We start from the raw sequence: 27,530 nt of genomic DNA, 5'->3' as shown, positions 1-27,530 counted from the left end.
AGATGAAGTAATTGGCTTATATTTAGAGTCTGTGTTGTATGAAAAAATCCCATGCCTCTTTAAATATGAAAATCAAATACAGCTTGATGAGATGTTTAGACTATGAGAACTGAGAATGACAAAGGGGATTTCTTTTTTCTTGCCCTCAAAATTATTTTTAAAAAGCTAAGTTATCCAAAAATTCTTCCTATCATCTCGATTTTCATGACATTTGGTTGCATACCTTCCTAAAGGTTTGGGTCAGTAAGTAGATAGACAGAAAGAAAGAAAGATAGATAAATGGAGGTTTGGGTAAAAATATACTATTTTGGAGACTATGATGGTTTAGTTGCTAAGTTGTGTCCAACTCTTGTGACCCCATGGACTGTAGCCAGCCAGGCTCCTCTGTCCATGGGGTTTTCCAGTCAAGAATACGGGAGGGGGTTGCCATTTCCTTCTCCAGGGGGTCTTCCAAACTCATGAATCAAACCTGGGTCTCCTGCCTTGCAGGGGGATTCCTGCATTGCAGACTTATTCTTTATTAACTGAGTTAGGAGATAAGGACTATGTCAAATTTTAAAACTTCTGTGCATCAGAACAAACAACAGAGTAAAAAGGAAACCCATGAAATATAAGAGATAATTGAAAATCATATATCTGACAAATGTTAATATCCAGAATATATAAAGGACTCCTACAACTCAACACAACAACAAAAAACTAATTGAAAAATGAGCAAGGATTGAATAGATATTTATTCAAAGAATATTTAGAAGTAGCCAATGAGCATATGAAAAGATATTCAGAATCACTAATCATTAGAAAAATGCAAGTCAAAGCCATCATGAGTTATCACTTCACATCTTAAGATGGCTACTGTCCAAACACCAAACAACAGAAATAACATGGGTTGGTAAAGATGTAAAGAAATTGGAATCCTTGTTGCACTGTTGGTGACAATGTAAAATGATCTAGCTGCTTAGGAAAACAGTACTGAGTTTTCATTAAGAAACTGAAAATATAATTACCACATCATCTAGCAATCCCACTTCTGGTTATACATCGCAAAAACTTGAAAGCAGGATATCAAAGCACTATTTGCATATGTAAGCTTATGTGGCATTATCCAAAATAACCATGATGTGGAAACAACCCAAATGTCCATCACTGGATAAATGGACAGACAAAATGTGGTATGATAAGGGGGCAACAGAAGATGAGATGGTTGGATGGCATCACCAACTCAATGGACATGAGTTTGAACAAACTCCGGGAGATGGTGAAAGACAGGGAAGCTTGGCATGCTGCCATCCATGGGATCACAAACTGAGTGAGTGAACAACAGCAACAACAATGGAAAGTGAGTCAGACTTAAAAAAGAAGGAAATCCTGTTACATGGCAAACATGGATAAACCTTAAAGACATTATGCTAAGTGAAACAACCCAGTCACAAAAGACACATGGTATATCGTTGCACTTCAGTGAGGCATCTAAGTAGTCAAATACAGAAACCAGGAAGTAGAATGGTGGTTTCAGCTCCTGGGGGCAGGGAGAAATGGGGAGTTGTTCAATGGATACTGGAGTTTCAGTTTTGTAAGATGAAAAAGTTCTGGAGATCTGTTTCACAACAGTGTACATATACATAATAATACTGAGTTTTACACTTAACAGTGGTTAAGATAATAAATTTCATGTTACTTTTTTTTTTATACCAAAACTAAAAATGACTAAAGAATACTAACTTAAATAACTAGTTTAAATCTAGGATGCTTGGCATTATATGATGTAGTGGCTCAGTTCAAATTTGAAAGGCTTTGCAATAAAAGCATTGTTAAAAGAACAAAATTTTACTCAGATAGACCTTTGTTCAAATCCATGCTCTGCTGCTGACTAAAACACTGGCTTAATTTTTCTGAGCATCAGTTTCATCACATGCTAATTTGGATTAAAAATAGTATCTACCTGCAGAAACTTGAAATGCATTAAAGTTCAGCATATTGTAAGGATTCAAAAACGGTTATTGTTACTATTATTGATGATTCCATTTAAAAAATAATCATTTGTAACTTACAGTGCAAATTCAAGGCTTCTTTGTTAGAAAAGGCATCTGTGACTTTGCTCATTTCAATTTATACTTGGAAGATAGGCAGTACTTTTTTTTTTCCTTCCTACTATTTTTGAAAAGGCATTCAGACATGAAATGCTTGATTATTTACTTGAATCAGGATTGAAACACTTGGCTAGTTGAAGGCAATTCTGGGAATGAGAAAAAGGGCCCCTCTTTGAGTGATTGAAGCTGGATTTCTGAATCGGATCTTTCAAAAATAATGGGATTCTTTGCCCATTTTCCATGAATTTACATTTTTTCATAGAAAATTGTCTTGGATCAGATAAATTTTAAGTAACATCTCTTATTTTTTCATTACTTTAAAAAATGCAGCCCTAAATTATCTTAATCTTTCTTACTCTCCTTAATATCCTTTCTGCTGGATATTTGATTCTTTCTATATTTAGTTTTCTATCCTGTGACTATTTTTAAAGTCTGCTTTTTTTCAGATTCGGTTTCTTATTTTTCAAGTTTGATAAATATACTTTCATGAATTTTTAGAAATTTAGCTTTGTTTTACTGTTCACTTTCTCACAAGCACTATGTTCTTTGCTTGGCAAGAATTTTCTTACTAAATTATGATTCTGTTGTGTGGTGAGTGATATTTTCTACTTGACACAGATAAGGAAACTGAGACATAGATTACATAGCCCAAGTTCCCACCCATAAAGTATGAAGAATGGGACGTGGACCCAGGTGGTTTGATTTCAGAGCTCAGGCTCTCCAGAGCTGCACAAGTATCCTCGTTTTATCAGAGATGCACTTTCAAAAGCTGCCTCTTTTTTTCCTTTCCTTTATTCTCTATATATTTTACAGTCCTACTCATTTCTTTAAGGAATATCCCCCTTTCCTTCAAAATGTAGATCAACATTTTAGAATGTAATGTGTTCCCTTGTGTGCTCCTGCATTTCTTACTGCATCTCTGTTCTCCCAGGTCACTGACTCACTGCTGGGGATGTCCTTGGCCTCCTTGCCCTGTGACATTCAGTTACTAACTCCATTCTTTTACTTCTGTCTTCCAAGGAGTCTGAGCTTTTGAATGTTATTTTCCTTTCATTCAGTTCCAAGATGATGTTTGTCTCTGCTGAGTGTATTTCCTTTAAGCTACTGGAATCTTCTGTTCTGCAGATTGCTCCTTGGTGCATTTGGAATGAAGCTGCCAAATTTCTTTTTGTACATATGCTTGCTTTTCTGTTCCTGGAAACTCTACAGAGTTTCCTCTCATTTTCTACATTTTTCTTCTTCACGTTTCACCTCACTAGCCTAGTATGTGTCTACCATATTGTTTTCTCTCCACCCCAGTTCACTTCAGAATATCCTCTTGTTCTGAATGCTTCAATTTACCCAAACCTTCCACTGTCTTTTTTACTGTGGAAGGAGTTGTATTTTAATCAACTACGCCATGTCATTCTGCGAAAACCAATGGCTACACATTCTGGAAACTTCAGCAACTAAGTTTTTTTATTTCTTTTTTTAACCTGATCTACTTTATCTGCTTCCTTCATTCCTCTCATAAGAATCATACTTTAATGATTTGCAAGAAGCTCATGATGAGGACCTGGCTTTACATAGTAATCACTCTTAAGTGAGCTCTAAGTGCTTACTGGTGCTATGATTGAGGACACGAATTATATAAGAAATCCAGGGCAGTGAAAAGATCACAGGGCATACAGTCAGAAGATTCAAGTCTTTGCCATTGGTGGTTCTTCTTGTCAACCTGACTTTAGCTTCTACAATATTTCTTCTTACTCTCAGCTTTATTTGTCAAGTGAAGGATTAATAATACTTAACTCCAAAGGGGAGATTCAAGTGAGACAAAAAGCACGCACATATTTTATAATTTGGAAATTGCCATACAACAGGTACAAATTATTATTATATTGGCTTTCAAAGCACAGAGATGAAAGTTTGTCAAGCACATACCAATGTAAATAAAAATGAAAGGCGAATATGACTAGAAATCCTTACATAAGGATTTCATTTATTTATACAGTTTTCTCTCTAGCATCAGAAGTTTTCTTAAAATATTGACATCTTCATTTAAGGTTTTATTTAATAAAAGAAAATTTCACATAGCCTTATGAATATTTGAGTGTCTGAAGGTGGTAGGTAACATGCTTTGCTGATCTGAATATCATAATCCAAAAATAATACCATGTATGTAGTTCACAATTTCTTCATGTGATAGGATGGCTGTTCCAGTGCAGTTCATAGGGAAAACACAGATGGGTGGCAAGGACATGCATTGGCATGTGTTATTACGGGTGAAGTTCCACCTGGAAATCCTTTGCTTTCCTCTGTAAGGAGTCATCTCACTCCCACAGGATTGGTGATTTCAAGGTTTTATGTCTTCCCACATGTCTAATTATACAAGTGATTCATTTACAGTTTAATCTTTAAAAATACCATATTGCAAACCAACACATAGACTCACTGAAAGCCATACTAAAAAGATTTATTATCCCATTTTATTCCCCTATGAAAACTACTGAATTATTATATACCATTTCAAGCCATTAATAAAGACCTTTGTATGAACAAAATATGGAGGATAAAACTAAGTTTTTCAGTTCTTTTGAAAATGAGCTTGAACTGTTAACAGGATTCTCATTTTTTTTTTTTTTTAATTCTGTTGATTGCTTTGTCTTCTAGAATCGTGGTAACCAACTGAGTGGTCAAGTTGTTTGTATCTTATGCATACAGACTGATAGCAGCAGTTTCCTGGGACGTGCCTCGCTCCACATCAGGTGAAGAGATTTGTCATTTGTATGTTAATACTTCCCTTCCTAATTTTAAGGTTGTCTTCTTTTCTGCCTTCTTGCGATTGTTCTCTGTGAACCTCTCCCCTTGGTACCATCTTAAATAATAATGGTTTTCCTCTAGATTATTTATATCCTTTGCCTGTTTGTAGATAGCTACCTTGCCCATCCATTTGTTGCTCTGCCAAGAAGTGCTTGTTTACTGCTTTAATCTTTTATCATAAATCATTTTTTTTCTATATCTTAATCACTCTTCCATCGTGTCTCTGAACTCCTTCCAGCTTCTGTGCACCTTTTGGATAATGAGGTGCCTGGATCTGAGCACCAGTTGCGGTCCTCCCATCAGTCCTGTCTAGGAGGGTCCCATCATACCCAGGATGATGTTTTCTTGTTCCCTTAGGTGCTCATTAGAGATATGATGCCTGTCTCTACAGGCAGAGTCAAGCGCAGCTTCATCTCCCTTACTCTCCTGCAGCTCTCTTCTAGCTTATCCTTTTTCCAGAGTGAAAATCCCAATTTCTCTCCTCTTCTCACTCTCATTTTCTTGCTTCTAGCTCTCACTATAAGTCTGTACATATCATTCTTTACTGTTTTTATTTTACTCATCCTGCCTGCCTCATGATCTAATTAATTTGTTTTATTTCCCTTTTTCTCTCCATTTCGTAGTTAACTCAACATCTTCTTTGTCCCACCATTTTCCAGTTGGTGCTGACAACAAACCATCCATCTCTTAGTCAAATTGACTTCCTTCACTCCTCCATTAGAAAAGATACTCTTATTTCCTTATGTTTATCTAATATCCTACCTTGTCATTTTTAGGCAAATCAAATAGTAGCTTGGCATTATTTTACTAGGTTTGAAAATTTAGTTTTATCAGTTCCTCAGAGAATGAAGCTATATATTCTGTTTGAGACTACTGTGTGGAACTTAAGAAAATGACATTTAGTTCAGTTTTTAACCCATAAATTGTATATTTTGGGGAAAGACATGAAAGGTCTCATGACTCTGAAATAGTTACAGTATAAATCATGGTTTGTGTTTCTTCAGTACTTGTTAATCCTTTCTTCCTTCACTGCATTCTTCCCTGACTTTCATACTTCCTTCCTTCCCTCACACAATGGTTCCTTAAGTCCTGGCATCAAGGATGGTGTGAGGGGGAGAGTGCTGTACCTGTGATTCTAGACCCTGTTCTCAGAGTGTTGAATTGTGCAGACACATCAAACCACTTACCTTGTCACTTGTGTCCTCATATATAACAAGAGTGAGGTTCCCAAACATGATGACTGAGAATAAAGCAGCATTTTATTCACAAAGTGTAGGAATAGTGAGACAGAAATCCTAAATAAGGTTTAGGGTTGGATTGAGAAGAACCTCAAAAAATTGTATGTGAAACAACAGAAGGCTTCCTGCCAAATGAGTTTCGTCAAAACTTTCTATAGTATGAATGTGTTTGTGTATGAAGGAAGAGTTGATGTGAGGGAGGCTAAGAAAATATGCTAGGGAAATATTTTAATAATCTAGGAATTAGGTAGTAAAAGCAGATAAGGATTAGAGCTTGGAGAAAAATTTGAATCTGGTATTATGCTTTTGGGAAACAACTTTACAGTCAGTGGCTCCTCAGAGTCTTTCCACCTGGAGTGTTTTCATGGTTAATCTAGACTCCTGAATATCCCTCTGTGACTTGCTGAAACAGAGTACTTGGAGATGGTGTCATGGAAACTGTAAGTGTTACAATCCCCTGAATTGCTTCATATGCTTATAAGTGGTTACAAAATCTTCAGGTGAAAGAGTTGTCATTGTCACTATTAGTTAATTTTAGGGTCTAGTGTTACTAGGAAAAGGAGTACATGAAGGAGGTAATGGACCAAGGGATTAGGATCATGGAGGGAAAGACCAGTGGCTGTGATGAATAAGTGATGTGGTTAACCAAGCTTGACACAATAGGTGTGGTTAGTGAGAATGGTTGAAAAAGTTTAATTAAGGAATTCATGAGAGACCTAGGAATTCTGAGCTTCTGCTTTTAGTAAAATAGAAAAATTTCTGAATGATATTGCAAATCAGTGTGCTCACACTGATTTTTAAGCAAAAATTGAGAACAGAATATTGTTGGGGGAAAATATCCAAAGTATATAAATATTTTGTTGTTTTGTTCTCTTTTATTTTCCCCAAAGACTGATGACACATGTAAAGCAATAAATTAATGCTTTTCATTTATTTTGGGCTTCCCTGGTGGCTCAGATGGTAAAGAATCTGCCTGCAATGTGGAAGATGCAGGTTTGATCCCTAAGAGAGGAAGATCCCCTGGAAAAGGGAATGGCAACCCACTACAGTATTCTTGCCTGGAGAATTCCATGGACAGAGGAGCCTGACGGCTACAGTCCATAGGGTTGCAAAGAGTCAGACATGATTGAAGTGTCAGAGCACGCACGCACACACACACACACACACAGACCCTGGTATTTCAACATTAACTTCAAAATTGTTACCTTGCTTGATAGTGATATAATTTATTTACTGCCACATTTTTAGTATTGACTTATTTCAGCCATCTAAGCAAATAAAAATGAATCTTTATTTCATAAAATTTTATTGTGTTAGTCGCTTAGTCGCGTCTGACTCTGCAACCACATGGACTGTAGCCTGCCAGTCCATGGGATTTTCCAGGCAAGAATACTGTAGTGGGTTGCCATTCCCTTCTGCAGGAGATCTTCCCGACCCAGGGATTGAACCTAGGTCTTCTACATTGCAGGTAGATTATTTATTATTTTTTTCTGCAGGCAGATTATTTATTATTACCAAATAAATACGGATTATTTGGTCTGAACCACCAAAAGCTTCATAAAATGGAGAAAAAAAAATCAAAACCCAGATCTTTAAAAATATCTGACTTACAAAGTAGGCTTGTGTCAGGGATAATGAGGCTTTCTATATCTCAAAATGGCATTTATTCCTGAAGCATGCCAGCCTCTCAGCACAGTGACTTACTGTGTTTATCTTTATAAAGAAGAAAGTAAACTATTATGCAGACTCACTTCCATTTGGGAACCATAGTGCCAAGTGTTAATAGCATCATTATTTTCAAACAAAATGTGTTAGAAACATTACTTTTTTGTTATGGATTTCATGTGGGAATTTCCATGAAGAGTTTATATTTTATAGTCTATAATATAGCCACATGGCATAACTATTTTCTTATAGTACCTATTATGCTAATGATCTGCAGGGTAGGCAGATTGTCCCTTTAGTAAAGAAATGTCAATTTCTTAACCTTTGATACTTGTCTTTTTGAATGTATCATTTATACTGATTGAATATGGGTGGTATATTAGTGATATATTTGGAGGGAAATTTAAACAAACACATGAAGAGATGGAGTTTGCTGATAAGTTGGTAAACATCTTAAAATTTTTTGATATTGATTTAGAATGCCAGCAAGACCATAAGAACTAAAGAGAGACTTGATTTTCTTAAGAGAAAATTTTGGAACTCTGTTACATTTGAAAATCCACTTGTTCTTTCAGGTGGTGGAATCAAGTTCTAACATTCTATGAAATACATAAAAGTTGGAGACTGCTTTACTGTATTAAGACTTCTTTATCTTATGGCATAGTATGAGATATAAATATAGTAACACCTTATTTTGTCTACATGTAGCATTCCTAAGCTAATATATATAAACTTTATATATGAGAAGTTGATTCAAAACTACTAATCTTTAGAAGAAAAATCAATGTGATTGAATAAATTCAAATAAATTTGAACTTAAAAGCATATCAAGTAAAATGTGTGATGAGTCATATTGTTCTCTCATGATTTCAACAGCTCAGCATTAAATTGTTGATTAAGATGCCTCAGTTTTTAAATGAGAAATCAAAGACTGGTCACTTGTTCTCTGATAGATGCAAAAACCACTTTGTTAATGTCAGACTCTTTAATAATTTGCATTCTATTAATATTAAAGAGCTAACCTGCATTATAAATAAATATCAAAATAAAATAAAGCAATAAAGCATCAAAATATCTAAAATGTATAACCAACAAGGTCCTACTGTACCACATAGGAAATTCTGCTAAATGTTATGTGGCAGCCTGGATGGGAGGGGAATGGGAGGGAGAATGGATGTATGTATATGTATGGCCGAGTTCCTTGTCTGTCCACCTGAAACTATTACAACATTGTTAATCAGATATACTCTAATATAAAATAAAAAGTTTAAAAAATAAAACATTAATATCTGCAAATATGGTACACCTAGACCACTCCAGTACTCTTGCCTGGAAAATCCCATGGACAGAGGGCTGCAGTCCGTGGGGTCGCTAAGAGTCGGACACGACTGAGCGACTTCACTTTCACTTTTCACTTTCATGCATTGGAGAAGGAAGTGGCAACCCACTCCAGTGTTCTTACCCGGAGAATCCCAGGGACGGGGAAGCCTGGTGGGCCGCCATCTATGGGGTCGCACAGAGTCGGACACGACTGAAGTGACTTAGCAGTAGCAGAAGATAAAAAAGCTACAATTATATTTTTATGCTCTTTCAAATAATGTTTCACAGTCACTAAATATATAAAACAATCATTTGCAAAATGTCTTTGACACCATCAGTAGGGGCTGCTTACTGATTTGTCTATAACTAAAGATTCATGTACTCTTATCTATTGCTCTCTTGTTGAAAATATATTAGGTTTCAGTATGACTAAGTGTTACCAGAGATTTAATATGTATCCATGGAAAAGAAATAACTAGTTGACCCATCAGGGAGATTAACATTAACACCATCACCTCATGATTACTGAGCTCTAATGGACAAATTAACTAACCTCCTAGTGATCTAGTGTGCAGTAATAAAAATATTTTATTAGTTATTATTATCTCTTAGCAACATGTTTTTAACTTATAAGAGAAGTTAAAAGTATTTCTATCATGCTGAAGTGTTTAGAGGTGAAGTATATTGATAGCTTCATCTCACATTTATTTTTTTTTTTTTTTTGGTCAAAAGATCAATTTATTTCAATTGTGTACATATACGAGAAGAAACATCAACAAAAATAGGTTTTTCAAATATTCCTTGAAGTTAAATTCAAAACTTCACTCCAAACGTTAAGTCAAATAGAATATTTTGGAGAGGCATAAATGCATCTGTATTATCTTTTGGAAACTAAGCGACTTGAATTGGGGATCCATTCTTTTTTGTTTTGAAAGCTGTTTTGAAAAGCCCTAACCATATTTCCACTCTCCCTCTTTCCCTTTCTTTTTTTCCATCAATCAACTCCTCTCTGCTAGAGACCATACCAGATGCTTCCTTATCAGTTTCCATCAGTGTAGGTGTTTTTATTTGTTTGTTTGTTTGTTTTCCTATTAGGCTCCATGGTCAATGTTGATGGAAAAGCCATAAATCAAGCACCATACCATTTGTTTCATGAATTTCTCTTACAAAACTCACTTTTTAATTAGAGAGGTACTACTGCAAAGTTTTTCAGCAAATTCTCCAGGCAGTCCTTGAAGAACTTATAATCTGCCTTTTCATTGCACACAGACCCTCCAAGGAAAGGTTTTGGGTAGCTGTGACATTTGAGGTCAATTAGAATTCTTTTTTTTTTTTTTTTAATTTTATTTTATTTTTAAACTTTACATAATTGTATTAGTTTTGCCAAATATCACACATTTAAAAACATCTTTTTAAAAAATCAGGTGGATTGGCAGGATGTGTAGATATGTGATAAAGCTAATATAGAAAACTGTTAATCATTGAATCTGAGTGTAAGTCTGTGGATGTTGCTGTACACTTTAGGTTTTATAAATATTTAAAAATTTTTATAACAAAAATTTGGAAAATCATTTGCAACATAGACTATTACATCATTTTTGAAATGCAATCAGTGTGATAAAATATGAAGGGAGCTGCCAATAATAACATTATATAATTCCTTATAAGTAGAAAGACAAGCTATGCTATATTTTAAAATATGAAGTATGTTTTTAAAGTAAATGTGAATTTTAGCTAAATTCCTTTCAGATGTATGTATTTCTTGAAAAAGATTTTACTCTTTCTCCAGATTATGTGTTTAAACCTAATTATTTTTTATGGCCATCTATTATTTGAGGCTAACCTAAAGTTATCACTTTGTGTTATATTTTAATCAATGGGCTTATTCACTTTTATAGTTCTCTCTGGTGCATTTATAAAGTGCACTTTATACTGCACTTCTACTTTCCTATAACCAGGGAAACAATCTGTACTACTGTATTTCAAGCCATTGCCATCCCAACCATTACTTCATTTGCAATAAAAAGCACAAAAAAAAACTGGGCAAGTGCATTTCGTACATGTTTATTTCTAAAGTGTTAATAAGTAAATGCCTGATCAGTGTTGGCACAGAAGTGGCAGACCCCCCGCATGGTAGTAGGATTTGAGTACCTATCTTTCCATCCCCTCTCATCTATTAGTCCTTCTGGGTTTTGTTCCATCTTTTTTTCTTTTTAAATAAAATATTTAACTTAAACTGTCACAACATTGTTAATTAGCTATACTCTAACACACAATACAAAGTTTAAGTTAAAAAATATTTAACAGTCTGTTTACAGCACATGTTATCAGCCACTATGAATTATTACTATCTGACTTTAATTGGGAGCTTTAATTACTATATATCCTAAGAAAATGGAGTATAGGGAGAGTTTGGAACTTGGGCGTCTGTAACATCTGAACATTTCTCAGTTCAGTAGGCACAGGGGAGATAGGGGTCCAGGTGCTCAGTAGCAAGCTTTAGTACTGTGTGCTGGAAAGGAGGAGGAGAGAACGGCCTCCTTGGGCTGAGTAGATAGAGGGAGAGGAGAGTGTCTGCATGACTCTTTGCCACAGCTAGCAGTTTGTGGGTAATATATGGCCATACCACATGCAGTATTCTTTATAGATATGGTCAGTTCAAAAAGATCTTGGATACAAATGATGATTGAATCTCTGCCATATAATTCTACTGGTATTATTCACTGAAACAGTTTGAATGTAAAGTCATTATGATGCTTTGGCTCCTACTAATCACCAAACATTTAATATCATCAAGATTAGAAATTACCTGTCAATAATTAGTTATCTGTCTCAGAATCAGGGTCACAGCTTTCTGTTAATATGCCAGTATGAACATGTGCAAGTGTCTTAATTTCTGAGGCTACTTGAATTTGATTTCCATGGGCACCAATAGCAAAAGATTGACAACTATGATAGAGCTTTCTATTATTTAATTAGGCTTATAGAATAACAGAATTTACCATGTGGGTAACAAGTATTTGGTCAGTTTATCACCTGAATCAATATTTGTATCTGTTTTCTAAGATTTACTTTCTATAGAACTTACTTTCATAATAAGACTATCAATGTATATTTGAAGCCATATCACTAGTACCTAATCTTAGAAATGTTCTTTTAATATTAAATTATTATTAGCTCTGTAAATGCTCTATTGTTTCACTGTTTTCCAGGTATCATCAATAGCTCTCATTTTTTTTTTTTTACTGTATGACATTTTTACACACTTTTACACACTTCTGAGATCATTTTCATCCTTGTCAACTTGACTTCTCCACAAACACAACACAGGTTTGTGTTGTCCTCATACTGTACTACTGGTCCTCTTTTTAGGCAAAAATACAGGTATCTTTTGACTACCAAATTTAATTTGTTCATCTGAGATCAAATTTAGTTGTGAATGTTGAAATCTCTGTCATTTGCTTGTGGTTAGCAATTATCCTTCCATATGCAGCTTTGATTTAGTTTAATAATCAGCAAGAGGTCAATCCACTCAGTATTTACTTGCACGTTTCAGTAAAATTTGTCCATCAGGTGTTTGAAATAATCAAACCTAAGATTAAAAAGCACCCTCTCTGTGTAAACAAATACGTAGCTACAAATAAGTGTAGATGTAAAATAAAACATAAAATGTAACAAGAAAGAGATCAAAGTGAGGGAAGCAGGAAATTTTAGGGTGATGATATTTTCCTATACATTATTATCAGACCACAGCAACCATCCATACTGCACGTTTGATATTGTCAGGTTGTTTTATTTCTCTCCCTCAGTTTTTGTCGCATCACGACAAAAATTTGGAACGATGGACTAAAGGATTTAAAACAACAGACCAGTTCAGTTCAGTTAAGTTCAGTCCCTCAGTCATATTCGACTCTTTGCGACCCCATGGACTTCAGCGAGCCAGGCCTCCCTGTCCATCACCAACTCCCGGAGTTCACTCAAACTCATGTGCATAGAGTCGGTAATGCCATCTAACCATCTCATCCTTTTTTGTCCCCTTCTCCTCCTGCCTTCAATCTTTCCCAGTCTCAGAATCTTTTCCAATGAGTCAGTTCTTCTCATCAGGTGGTCAAAGGATTGGGGTTTCAGCTTCAGCATCAGTCCTTCCAGTGAATATTCAGGACTGATCTCCTTTAGGATGGACTGGTTGGATCTCCTTGCAGTCCAAGGGACTCTCAAGAGTCTTCTCCAACACCACAGTTCAAAAGCATCAATTCTGCAGCACTCAGCTTTCTTTATAGTCCAACTCTCACATCCATACATGACTACTGGAAAAACCATAGCTTTGACTAGACGGATCTTTGCCAGCAAACTAATCTCTCTGCTTTTTAGTATGCTGTCTAGGTTGGTCATAGCTTCTTTTCCAAGGAGCAAGTGTCTTTTAATTTCATGGCTGCAGTCACCATCTGCAGTGATTTTGGAGCCCAGAAAAATAAAGTCTGACACTGTTTCCACTGTTTCCCCATATATTTGTCATGAAGTGATGAGACTGGATACCATGATCTTTAGTTTTCTGAATGGTGAATTTTAAGCCAACTTTTTCACACTCCTCTTTCATTTTCATCAAGAGGCTCTTTAGTTCTTCTTCACTTTCTACCATAAGGGTGGTGTCATCTGCATATCTGAGGTTATTGATATTTCTCCCGGAACCCTTGATTCCAGCTTGTGCTTCCTCCAGCCCAGCGTTTCTCGTGATGTACTCTGTATATAAGTTAAATAAGCGTGGTGACAATTAACAGCTTTGACGTACTCCTTTCCCAGTTTGGAACCAATCTGTTGTTCCATGTCCAGTTCCAACTGTTGCTTCCTGACCTGCCTACAAATTTCTCAGGAGGCAGGTCAGGTGGTCTGGTATTCCCATCTTTTCACAATTTTCCACACTTTGTTGTGATGCACACAGTCAAAGGCTTTGGTGTAGTCAATAAAGCAGAAGTAGATGTTTTTCTGGAACTCTCTTGCTTTTTTGATGGTCCAATGGAAGTTGGCAATTTGATCTCTGGTTCCTCTGCCTTTTTTAAATCCAGCTTGAACATCTGGAAGTTCACGGTTCATGAACTGTTGAATCCTGGCTTGGAGAATTTTGAGCATTACTTTGCTAGCTTGTGAGATGAGTGCATTTGTGTGGTAGTTTAAGCATTCTTTAGCATTGCCTTTCTTTGGGATTGGAATGAAAACTGACCTTTTCCAGTCCCGTGGCCATTGCTGAGTTTTCAAAATTTTCTGTCATGTTGAGTGCAGCATTTTCACAGCATCATCTTTTAGGATTTGAAATAGCTCAACTGGAATTCCATCACCCCCACTAGCTTTGTTCATGGTGATGGTTCCTAAGCCCCACTTGACTTCACATTCCAAGATGTCTGGCTTTAGGTGAGTGATCACACCATCATGATTATTTGGGTCACAATGATCTTTTTTGTACAGTTCTTCTGTGTATTCTTGCAACCTCTTCTTAATGTCTTCTGCTTCTGTTAGGTCCATTGCCATTTCTGTCCTTTACTGAGCCCAACTTTGCATGAAATGTTCCCTTGGTATCTCTAATTTTCTTTAAGAGATCTCTAGTCTTTCCCTTTCAGAGAAGGCAATGGGACCCCACTCCAGTACTCTTGCCTGGAAAATCCCAGGGATGGGGGAGCCTGGTGGGCTGCTGTCTATGGGGTCACACAGAGTCGGACACGACTGAAGTGACTTAGCAGCAGCAGCAGTCTTTCCTTTATATTGTTTTCCTCTGTTTCTTTGCACTGATCACTGAGGAAGGCTTTCTTATCTCTCCTTGCTATTCTTTGAAACTCTGCATTCAAGTGAGTATATCTTTCCTTTTCTTGTTTGCCTTTTGCTTCTCTTCTTTTCTCAGCTATTTGTAAGGCCTCCTAAGACAATCATTTTGCCTTTTTTATTTCTTTTTCTTGGAGATAGTCTTGATTACTGCCTCCTGTACAATGTTGCAAACCTCTGTCCACAGTTCTTCAGGCACTCTGTCAGATCTAATCCCTTGAATCTATTTGTCACTGCCACTGTATAATCTTAAGGGACTTGACTTAGGTCATACCTGAATGATCTAGTGGTTTTCCCTACTTTCTTCAATTTAAGTCAGAATTTTGCAATAAGGAATTCATTATTGGTGATTGGTAGGGAGGCCTGGTGTGCTGCAGTCCATGGGGTCACAAAGAGTCAGACACGATTGAGCGACTGAACTGAACTGAACTGATTTGAGCCACAGTCTGCTTCTGGTCTTGTTTTTGCTGACTGTATAGAGCTTCTCCATCTTTGGCTACAAAGAATTAAAAAAAGCCAAAACAGACTAGTTACAGCTCAGTTAACATCTCAGGCAGATACATCTTTTATTAAACAGACGCTTCTAAGACATGGGAGCAGTCTGACCCCAAAGGAGTAGTTCTCCCAGTCCCTCTTGACTTCCTCCTTTTTATACTTCCCATCTTTTCCTTTTGGTTGTGCCCTGAGCAAAATAGGGCTTGCACCCACCACCAATCAAGAAAGGAGATGCAAATGGACAGCTGCAAGTTATATAACAACAGGCTCCGTTGTGTATGTCTTCCCATAATTCAGTATGCTATAATCAGATGTATTTATGTGTAGAATATTTATGAACCCTTAATGGACTCCTAGCTTCCTAAGGTTACTTGAGGAAGCGCTTGTAGTTTGCATCCACTGTGTGCCTAGGGTACATGTGCAGGAGTTGGAAAGGCTCTGTGGTTATTTTTGTAGCATATCTGTAAGCTCTCCTGGGTGTGTCTGGGATGGGGTTTAGAGGTCAGCTTGAATCCATTTTGGCTAGGCCACCCCTTGTTGCTCATGCCTAACATCTTACCTAACAATATAATTAGGAAGTAAATAAAACCATTTGGGACATATTTGTAATGGATTTATTTTGCATTTTAGTTTTCTGGACATTTTCATTGTTTTAATCCAAGTGAGCTAGAAAATTTGATTCTTTTTACAGAGGTGCCAAAATTTGTCAGTTTATAATTTGAATTACAAGTTATTTAGCATCTTTTATGGAGAAGGCAATGGCAAGCCACTCCAGTATCTTGCCTAGAAAATCCCATGGACCAAGGAACCTGGTAGGCTGAAGTGACTTAGCAGCAGCAGCAGCAACATCTTTTAAGAAAAGTGTATCATGAAACCTCAAGATAGCCTAGTACCTTCAATTCAATATAACTGAATATGAAATATTAATGCAAAAAGCATTATATAAGATGCTTTGAAGATATAAAAAGAAGGTGTGCTTAATCATTCAGTCATGTCTGCCTCTTTGTGACCCCATGGACTGTAGCCCACCAGGCTCCTTTGTCCATGGATTCTCCAGGCAAGAATACTGGGGTAGGTTTCCATGCCCTCCTCCAAGGATCCTTCCGACTCAGAGATCGAACTTGTGTCTCTTATGTTTCCTGCATTGGCATGCGGGTTCTTTACCACTAGCGCCACCTGAGAAACCCGTAGAAAATAATGATATTCAAATAAAATATAATAATTAAATTAAAAACAGCATGCCTGAATGATCATCACACATATGCACAAATCGATAATAAAGCTCAATTTTAAAGCTCGAGCTCGATTTAAAGCTCGATTTCAATATTGTAATATGTTCTACTCTGATTGTTAAATCTTCTGATGAAGAACTGTATACTTCCTGGAGTTGATTTTGAAAATGATCTATTACTGTTTGTTAAGAACATCACACGGTTCTGTTTGTATGTTTGTTTTGCTCAGTTTTGCTTTAGTTTGGGATTACAAGATTTCCAGAAATTGTTTATATATGTGTAAATGTAGAGAAATTTACCTGGTTTTATTGAAGATTTTCAAAGTAAAAAATTAAGGAGGGAAAAGAGACAGACTATATTGAACTAAGAGAGGGAAGGAGAAAATAAACAAACTTTGTGAATAAGCATTTTCTGTATTCAATTTTTACGTAGACTTTCTGTGGCAATTTACTTATGTGACTTTCCTTTTAGTCTCAATAATATTAGAGAACTTCTAATTTCCTAAATGTGTGTTTATTTCTTTATTGTAGCTAATAGTGCTATTTATTTTCATTTTATATTGGCGTATAGTTGATTAACAATGCTATGTTAGTTTTAGGTGTGTAGCAAAGTGATTCAGTTATACAAGTAACTGTATCTGTTCTTTTTCAAATTCTTTCCCCATTTAGGTTATTACATAATACTGAGCAGAGTTTCCTGTGCTATACACTAGGCCCTTGTTGGTTATCTATTTTAAATATAGCAGTGTGTGCGTGTCAGTTCCAGACCCCCAATTTATCCCCTGCTGCTACCTCTCCTCTCTGGTAACTGTACGCTCATTCTCTAAGTCAGTGAGTCTGATTTTGTTTTGTTAATCAGTTCATTTGTATCATTTTTTAAAAAACTTCCAGTTTGAAGCAATATCATATGATATTTGACTTTCTGACTTAGTATGTTAATCTCTAAGTCCATCCATGCTGCTGCAAATGACTTTATTTCATTCTTTTTATGGCTGAGTAATCTCGCATTGTATGTATGTACCACATCTTCATCCATTCATCTGTTGACAGATGTTTAGGTTGCTTCCATGTCTTGGCTATTGCAAATAGCACTGCGATGGAGATTTCTTAAAAAGCAAAAAACCGAGATACCATATAATCTAGCAGTCCCATTCCTAGGCATTATGTGGAGAGAAATACGATCGGAAAGAATACATGCATCCCAGTGTTCATTGCAACAGTGCTATTTAAACATTTGTATTGCTTGGCAATTGAAGGAAGTTCAAGTTGATATTAAATTTTTCAGTATATAACTTGGTTAAATTATTTTTTAAGACACTGGAAACATTGTTTTGAAATTTTATAGTATCTTACATTTACAATGAAAGGAACTCAACAGGAAACAAACAAACAAACAAAATAACACTGTCACCATGAAGGGAAGTCAGTGTGAAGAAAGTCAGCTTTGGATTGTCTCCAGCGGGGCTTCATTTTGGTACCACAATAAGGACTCTGTTATACCAGGCTACTATCTACCTGGTGAACTTAGACATAAACTTGAAAACAACAACATAGAAAAGCTTCATTGACTATAATCTTCTGGCTACAAATCTGGCAAGAGCTAGAAAATGCAGAAGAATGAAGGAGATACTAAAATAAAGCTTGAAGAGTCAAGCAGTAAATTGACTTCTATGTTGTATTAGCAAATTCTTTCTGCAGATATAACTTGGTGGGTGATGCTACTTGTAGTGATACATTTTTAAATTTCCTAGAAAAGCATTTAGAACGAAAATTTCCAAAGATTTTCAGTTCATAGTACCTTGGCTCAGTAACATTTCCATGGCATCATTAGGCCAACAAATAAACAAAAAGCAAGAGTTCTGTTTATTAGTCGCAGTCATACAGCTTATTAGTTCCAGTGACTCAGACAGTAAAGAATCTGCCCTCAGAATAGGAGACTGAGTTCAATCCCTGGGTCAGGAGGATCCCCTGGAGATGGCAATGGCAATCCCCTCCAGTGTTCTTGCCTGGAGAATTCCATGGACAGAGGAGCCTGGCAGGCTACAGTCCATGGGGTCAAAAAGAGTCGGACACGACTGACTAACACAAGCCACTTAACAAGTATTTATGTTCTGACAGCCTAAATTGAAAGAAAAAATAAAATTAATAGTTTTATTCTTAATAACCACAATCACTTATTGATGGGGGTGTGTGTGTATGTATGTGTGTGTTGGGCACTGCACAACTTCTCAAACCTTGGAAACAAATTGAACACTGTCATCTTCATTACCTGTTCCACATGGATTTTTTAGGAGACACTTGCTTTTTAATCACATGACCTGCTGAAAACCCAGCTTTGCACAGCTATGCTGCCCTTGAAAGGAACTGTGTAATACCTTGACTAGTAATTTGTAAGGATGCAACATCTGTGTCTGATAGATGTTGAATGATGTTGTGTTTACCTTGACATTTTAAAATATCCCTCACCACATCCTGTAAGCACTCTTAGCACTCCAGGATGATTTGGCACACAGTTTTGGAATCATGTAGACTATTAGATGCTAATGTGAATCAGGCCCTGAATCTTAAAACTGAGAACTCAGAAAACCTCTGCCAGAGTGACAGTAAATGGGAAGCACTGTAAATCAAACATTTTTTATTCTTTAACATATATTATTCTTTAATCTCAGTTTTCTAGATTTTTTAGTCTAATGCAGATATTTCTCAAGATTCACGGTATAATTTTCTGTGGCTTTGGAAGTTTGATGTTAGCAAATCAAACGACTGTGCCAGCAGTTGTTTGGCACAAATGTTGCTTATATATTTTAACAAAATAATATTATCAGAGTCTATTAGGACATTTTAAATTTTGACATGGCATTTTAAGAATTGGACTAAATGTTTTTCAAAGTTTCCAACTACACATTTTTCCAACTACCTTTTCTCAACAGTCTATGAGATGTATAAGAGGAGATTTTGTATCTTCTCATGTGTGTGTCCTAACTGCAAATAAACCCTGGGGTGCTGTAAGTCAGGGGATTTGAACTAATTTTCCATTTTATCTCATTTTTGCATTTCAGTAACCCAGTTAACTGTATAAACATTGTTTCCTTTTAAAAACAAATATCTTATAGAAATGTGTATTTAATCTTAGCTACGGAACTCAGTGAGTCTTATTTGGATTATTAGAAGAAATCAAATATGAGAATTTTTAAACTAGATGATGTTATCTGTTTCCTGAACAATAAACTATGAGAACTATCAGTGTCCCCAACTGAAGGCTCAGAATCAAAAACTAAAGCAAATTATATTAAAGTGAATTATCAAGAATATAGATCAATTTTTAAGTGAATAGTGAAACACAAAGTATAATAATGTAGAGCTCTTCTAACATGTCTCTCACAGGGGGCTAATACTGATCATTCACGAAGATACCTCATTCCTATCATTGACATACTCATGATTTTGAATTCAAATTTTGAATTATTTTTTTCTCATCTGTTCATTTCTTTTGGTAGATCTAGATTTATTTATTTTTTTAATCCTAATTTCCTACCACCTACTTTGTTAATAAAGTTTCCATACCTGTAAGTAGATTTAGTCATCATAATCTCTGCTATAGTAACAATTAGCTGGCTTTCATAGCAGGAATGACTGGTTTAATTTTTATTTAGTGACTGAAATAATTTGTTATATACTTGATAATCAGTGTTTGAAGGAATGAAACCCAGAACTGGTGCTGGCAGGCTGGTTTGTCTGGGACCTTGTGAGTTCTCTCAGCTAAGAAACTTTTAAAAATCTAAAGAGGTAAGTAGCAGGGAATTGGTCATGTAAATGAAGGCTATATGGCTGTATGGAGGGTAGTGGGAAGGGCATTTCACCTGTGTTATATATGCAAGACTGATTCTGATTGTTCCGTATCTAACTACAAGAGCAGAAAGCAATAACAGCCTACACTGTGATTTGCAATATCTAGGTAACTTCCCATTTAGCTCAGTGGTAAAGAATCTGCCTGTCAATGTAGGAGACATAGGAGAAGCCAGTTCAATCCCTGGATTGGGAAGATCCTCTGGAGGAGGAACTGGCAACCCACTCCAGTATTCTTACTTGGGATAGTTCCATGGACAGAAGAGTCTGGTGGGTGACAGTCGTGGGGTTGCAAAGAGTCAGACACGACTGAAGTGACTGAGCTCGCGCACAGTGAAGTGAACTATTAGGAGAAAATAAAAATATGTAAATAATATGGTAAATAATAACTGGAAGAGATAATAATTTGATATTTCTAACTTCATAAAATTCTGTCACCAAAATGTTAGAAATACAAGTGTGTGTATCTATATGTGTACATACATATACATACTTATATATGTGTGTGTGTGTACATGTGCTTTACTTATATCTGTGTATGTGTGTACATGTGTTTCCAGATGTTACATTTGAATGGATCGTGGCATTATATTTTTCATGATTGGTATTGTATTGCTTTTTAGCTGGGTAACTAGTCACAGGTCTGTAGATAGAGACAGATTTACAGATAGTTGGAAGTAGGGGTGATTAGAAAGATGGACAGAATCTCTACCCCTTTGCCTACAACTATGAGTGAATAATGTTAACATTGTTGTATGCAGCACAATGAACCCCTCCCTGGAGGAATGAACATGTTTACTTTCTTCACTAACTTTATCCTAACTGCTGGATCAAAGTGCCTTCTTTTGTACTTTCCATTCCTGAGGCTCTTTTCTTGCAGTGTTCATGTTAAATTTGCTACACCTCTGAGTACCCACGCAGATTTGCAACACAGTTTTTTAGCCTGCTTCAAAAGTTTGCTGCCTTATTACCAAAAGTATCTGAAGATTTTTCTGTTCATAGACACACACACACAAATATATAATATATGAAAAGACTGGTTCTTGTCATTTCTCTATTTCTTTTATCTATGAAGTCTGCCACTGTGCTGTTTTTCCTTTTGAAAATATGATTTCAAAAAAAATAATAATTTATTTTTATAAATATAATGACATGCTATTTTAAATGAAAAATTAAGTAAAGGATTTAAAAATAGTATGTGAAATGTGATGTCATGTGTGCAGGTATATACATATATATTGTAAAATTTTGGAATACAATACAAATATAAGGTAGACTGCATTATCTTTTTATACCAACTAGTTTTTCTTTATGTGTGTGTGTTTTGAATCTCTGTTTGTTTTGTATTTGGGTCATTAAAAATAACTTCATTTTGCAAATATACTATAATTTCTCCCCAGTATAGGTCCTTCTTTCCACCAGATATTTTATAATTTTTTGTTATTAAACACACTGTATTATCTTGCTCGATGAGATTGACTCATGAAAGTTTCCTGTTCTTTCATGCAGGTTCTTTCCTATGAGTTGTATTTTCAGTACTCCAAGTGTCCAGTAAAGTAGCCAAGTTAGCTTTTCAAATGTCAAGTTTCTCTGATATTTTGGACAGATTGAGATTTAAACTGTCTATAAAATGGCAAGGGCAGGGATGCAGCTTCCTAATTTGTCATTCAGTTCTTAAATATCTTTAGAATTAAAGAAAAACAACAACAATAGCATAAAATGCATCAATATTTTCTGATTATATTATTGTTTAAGAAACGTACTTTTGTCTACACCCTCCCAAAACAATAATATGTTGTTCAAATCATCACATCTGTGTCAATACTTTACAATTTTTATTTGGCTCCATTCATTCACTTACTCGTGATTTCTTTCATTTTCTATAATAAGTTGAACATGTCTTATATACCAAATATTATGCTAGAATAGGAATAAAATAAAGGATAAAAAGTAGAAGCTTCTAACCTCCTAATTCCTATACTTCAACAGAACCATTCCAGGAAGAGGTTAAAAATTTGGAAGATAGATTATTGTGACCCTGTCATTTATATTGAACAATTCAGAGCCTTGAAGCATTCTTAATGAGGTTTCAAGGATTATATTTTTCTTCCTTGCCTTATAAACAAATAAATTAAACCAAACTAAACACTAATAAAAGCCATGCTAGAACTGTAGATATTATCCAGCTGCTCCAGGATTTCCCTCCAAAACTTATTTGTCTCCTTAGTTAAGTACAGTGGTCACTAAAGCCAGGTTGATATGAAATAACAATTTTCCCACCTTTGAGATGTTAATCAATGGATTGGCATAAAAGTAAGAATCCATGGTGAACCCAAATAAAATCCTGTGAGATATTAATATCTGCTTTATGTGGATAATATGTTTCAAAGTAAGTAGTGAAGGGCATAAGGGAGATAAGCACAAACACAACTTTAATTTTGGACTCTAGACTCACATAAAAGTATTTAATATTTGTGTGTGTTTGCATGCATGCTAAGTTGCTTCAGTTGTGTCCAACTCTGTGCAACCCTATGAACCATAGTCCCGCAGGCTCCTCTGTCTATGGGGATTCTCCAGGCAAGAATACTGGAGTGGGTTGCCATACCCTCCTCCGGGGATTTTCCCAATCCAGGGATTGAACCTGTGTCTCTTAAGTCTCCTGCATTGGCAGTCAGGTTCTTTACCACTAACTCCACCTGGCAAGCCCAAATATTGCAGAATGACTCAAAAAAAGACTATGTATAAATGCTTGGAAATCTTGATAAAGATTCTCACAGAAATTCTGGTGTTTGTGTAAATTGTGTTCATTTTTTTGTCACGTCAAATCTGAAGTGAAAAATATATCTCTATGCTGGGAATCCCTTCCCCTCTATCTCATAGCAAAGCATGTTTTCCTCATCTGGGGACAAGCATAAAGGGTTCCGATCTCCGCGTCTTTTACAGAAGTTTCAAATCTAGCTTTAATTTCACCTTTTATTTATTTAATTTTAATTAATCTAAATTTTAAAAGTGGTACTCAATTCACTTATTCGAAAATTTTCGTTTGTTGAAACAGGGCACATTCAGTTTGCCTTTTCAATTGTAAATTCTGTGAAATCTGAATACAGACTAAGTATTTCTGATGAAAATTTAACATTCAAGTAGAAAAATGCTGAAAGTATAAAATGTGCAGCTGGTTTGGAAGACTTAGAATGAAAAACATCAAGTGTTTGATTAACACTTGATCTATTGTGAAGTGAAGTCGCTCAGTCGTGTCCGACTCTTTGCGACCCTGTGGACTGAAGCCTACCAGGCTCCTCTGTCCATGGGATTTTCCAGGCAAGAGTACTGGAGTGGGTTGCCATTTCCTTCTCCAGGGGATCTTCCTGACCCAGGGATCAAACCCGGGTCCCCTGCATTATAGGCAGACATTTTTACTGTCTGAGCCAAATGATATTTTAATATATTGGATCGAATAGAATATAAAAATTGATTTCATCTGTTACTTTTTATTTGTGTGTGTGTGTGTGTGTGTGTATGTGTGTTAGTTGCTCAGTTGTGTCCAACTGTTTGCAACCCTATAGACTAGCCCAATAAGCTCCTCTGTCCATGGAATTCTCCAGGCAAGAGTCCTGGAGTGGGTTGCCATGCCCTTTCCAGGGCATCTTCCCAAACTGGAGATTGAACCCAGATCTGCATTGGAAGCAGAACTCACATGGCTGCAAAATTTTTTAAAGTAAATTTCTCACATTATATTTTTATTGGATAGAACTAGTATATATTTTAGAACTGATTATATTAAATATAGTATTACATTGTTGTTGTTCAGTCTCTTAAGTTGCGTCTGACTCTTTGTGACCCCGTGGACTGCAGCACACCCAGCTTCCCTGTCCTTCAGTATCTCCCAGAGTTTGCGCAAACTCATGTCCATTGAGTTGATGATGCCATCTAACCATTTCATCCTCTGTCATCCCCTTTCCCTCCTGCCCTCAATCATTCCCAGTATCAGGGTTTTTCCAATGAGTTGGCTGTTTGCATCAGGTGGCCAAAGTATTGGAGCTTCAGCTTCAGCATCACTCCTTCAGATGAGTATTCAGGATTGATTTCCTTTAGTATTGACTGGTTTGATCTCCTTGCAGTCCAATGGACTCTCAAGAGTCTTCTCCAGCACCACAATTCATTATAATATTACATATACTGACATATTTTTATGTTATTTTTATCTCCAACTATCTTGAAATTACTGTGATAATAAAACTATTAACATTAACTTCAGAACTTATATGTCAGGTACTCTGGTAATCACCTTACGTGTCATTTCTTTTTCATACCTAATTGCATGTAGCATTGTGATTGGTGTGTAGTAGGTACCCATTATCATTCTTATGAATGAGTAATTTTTAAGATGCTCTTATTGGAAGTAATTTTTGCTTCATGGGTAAAGATATGAGAGACAGAGCTATTGAAAAGAGGGTTAAAAAAAAAAAAGCTTTAGCAAATTGCCTGAGGTAGACTTCTTTTCCTTTTAATGTTACTTTTGCTAATTAAGGTGGCAATGTCTTAGCATTTGCTGTTGAAAAGAGAAAGTCTTTTCACTTCATGGCTCAAGAGAGAGATATTCAGGAAAAAAATGTGTAAGATGGGTTATATTTATTTTAAGAAACTATCACTCAACCAAAAAGAGAAAAGGTTATTACATTCACATCATATTGCTTGTCTGGGAAACTTTCTAGTGAGAAAATGAACAGAGTCATAAAATTAAAGAAAATATTGACAGGGTTTTTTCAGATATTAAGAAATAGCAGCCCTTCTTTCTTTTCTTATGATGACTCTCTGGGATCTGTGAAACCAAATAAATATCAAAAGGCTTTATTCTTCTTTCTAAAAGTTGTCTACATCCTGTTCTGTAAGATCCATGATGAATGAAAATTGGGAAAATGCTGTATTACCATGGAGAACAATTAAATAAAAATAGGACCACCATGAGATAGATTCCTTATTTCCCTTATGTAGTCTGTGTATTTTATAAATAAATTATGACATCTTCAGAAAGTTTTTATTGTGGAATTTTAAATAAGGTTGTAATTTCATGTCTTGAAATAAATTTTGACTTTTAAAGTAATAAAATTCATATGGAAGTAACTCTAACTGATTTGAAGTTGTAGATGAAACTAAACACTTTCTGAACATTTTGCTAGGTATTTTTGGCTCAAACATATGTTATGTTTGTAAAGAAATGACTTTTCAAGCTTTAAGTAAAGCATTGAATAATTTAACAATTGAGAGAAAAACACCCAGCAAATTGTGTTTTTTAGTGATGTTGACATATCATAGTTTAGAAATTCTTATGTACCCAAACCAACTAAAATTCATTGCCAACTTCCATATAATTCACAGAAACATATTTTTTTTTCTTGTGTTGGGGGTGGGGTGGCTGTCGTATTTAAATAGTACATCAATGTATTAAAGCTCTGTTTAAATGCATTTCTAACTCTTTTCCTATTCTCTGTTTTTGAGTGCAAAGTGCATTGCACACATCATAAATTAATATGAGAGACCCCCAGTAGGGTCTCTCAGTGCGACTTTATAAACCAGGCCCTTGTTTATTCTGTGTGTGGCCACTTTGGTTATTAGTAGGAGTTACACTGAATGCCTTTTCCCAGATTTATGAGACTTGGCACAAACCATGAGAAAACAAAACCTCACTTCTCTCGATAGAAAACATTATTAGATACTAAATAAACATTAATTTAGGTAAACTGGTACTACTCAGTCCAAGAGGAAAATGCTCTTAGATTTCATTCTAATGGGTGAAAGAATATAAGAGGGGAAATTGCTTTATAGAAGATCACAAAGAAAGGACATTAATTTAAGTGATGGCTAAGACTGTTCTTAGCATACCTTCATGCTCATTCATGAAGGGCAGTGCTCCTCTGCCAGGGAAACATGCATCATCCTCTTGTCCCAATGGAGAGGGTCAGGAGAACACACAGTCTTTTTAAGATTAGCACAAAATCCCTGATAGCACAATGATTAATTTTCTCTGAATTCCAACAAAGGCTTTGGGAAATAGGCATCCTGTGCAGTTAGTTAACACGTGAGTTTTAAATAACTTGGTAACATTGAAATTTATGAACAGGCTAAAGCATTTTTAAAAGGATAACTTGAACCTATCTCTTGTCAACAATTAATGTCATGGAAAAAGGGAGGAATGATCTGCATGCTAGGCTAAAAATGAGAGCAACACAGCAACTAGGTAGAGTGTGTCACATGGAATTGGATCCCAAGTTGGACAAAGTAATTGTAAAGAACAATTTGGGGACAATCCTGAAAATTTTAATAAGGACTGGATATTAAATAAAATGAAATTTTATTGACAGGAAAATGGAGGTAATTAACTTATAAATATACAAAATAGAATATTTGATATGATCTCCTTGTGATAAAATATATAGGACAAATGGAAAGATAAATAAGATTTTAACAGTGGTAATTTCTGAGTGGAGTGTGAATAGAAATAGAGATGTTTTTATTTTCTTCTTTTTGCTTGTCTGTAGTTTAACTGTATAGAGTACAAATATGCAACTTAAGTAATAATTACAATCTGTTATTAATAAAACAATTAACCAGCAGTAAAATTTGCCTTGATACTTTTACTAAAATATTATGTATTGTGAAAATGTAAAAAAACCCTAGACATCAGTCATTGCATTGGGTTATGTTTTTGTTTTGCAGTGTAGAATACCACAGGTTGTTTTAATGATATTAAATTTTTTATTCTTGATAATAAACTAGTTTTACAAAGAGCAACACTAGAACTTTGCTAAGAAATAATCATCAAGTCTCTTTCTCTACAGTAAGAAGACTAAAACAGGTACATTCTTCTTCTGAGAATTATAAATGCATTTTGAAGTTTTAGGGTAACAAAACAAACTACAAAACAGACTATTGCTCTAATAAAACTTTTTCAAACTCCTTTCACTCCCATCCCTGATCATGTTATGCATTCATTCATTCAGCATGAGGCCATTCCCTCAGGAAAACTTGAAACTTAGA

General features: G+C 35.6%; 1 protein-coding gene across 1 annotated transcript in view; it reads left to right on the top strand.

Moving 5' to 3' along the window:
* SEMA3D (semaphorin 3D) overlaps nucleotides 1-27,530 on the top strand; it is a 230,541-nt gene that overhangs the window by 30,261 nt on the left and 172,750 nt on the right. Inside the window, exon 2 of the mRNA XM_027539842.1 lies at nucleotides 4,740-4,834. The gene's annotated coding sequence lies outside the window, so the exon portion shown is untranslated. The remainder of the gene's footprint in view (nucleotides 1-4,739; nucleotides 4,835-27,530) is intronic.

The sequence above is a fragment of the Bos indicus x Bos taurus genome, chromosome 4 (assembly GCF_003369695.1).
Source record: "Bos indicus x Bos taurus breed Angus x Brahman F1 hybrid chromosome 4, Bos_hybrid_MaternalHap_v2.0, whole genome shotgun sequence".
Classification (NCBI taxonomy): domain Eukaryota; kingdom Metazoa; phylum Chordata; class Mammalia; order Artiodactyla; family Bovidae; genus Bos; species Bos indicus x Bos taurus.
This window is presented reverse-complemented; position numbering and strand designations above follow the sequence as displayed.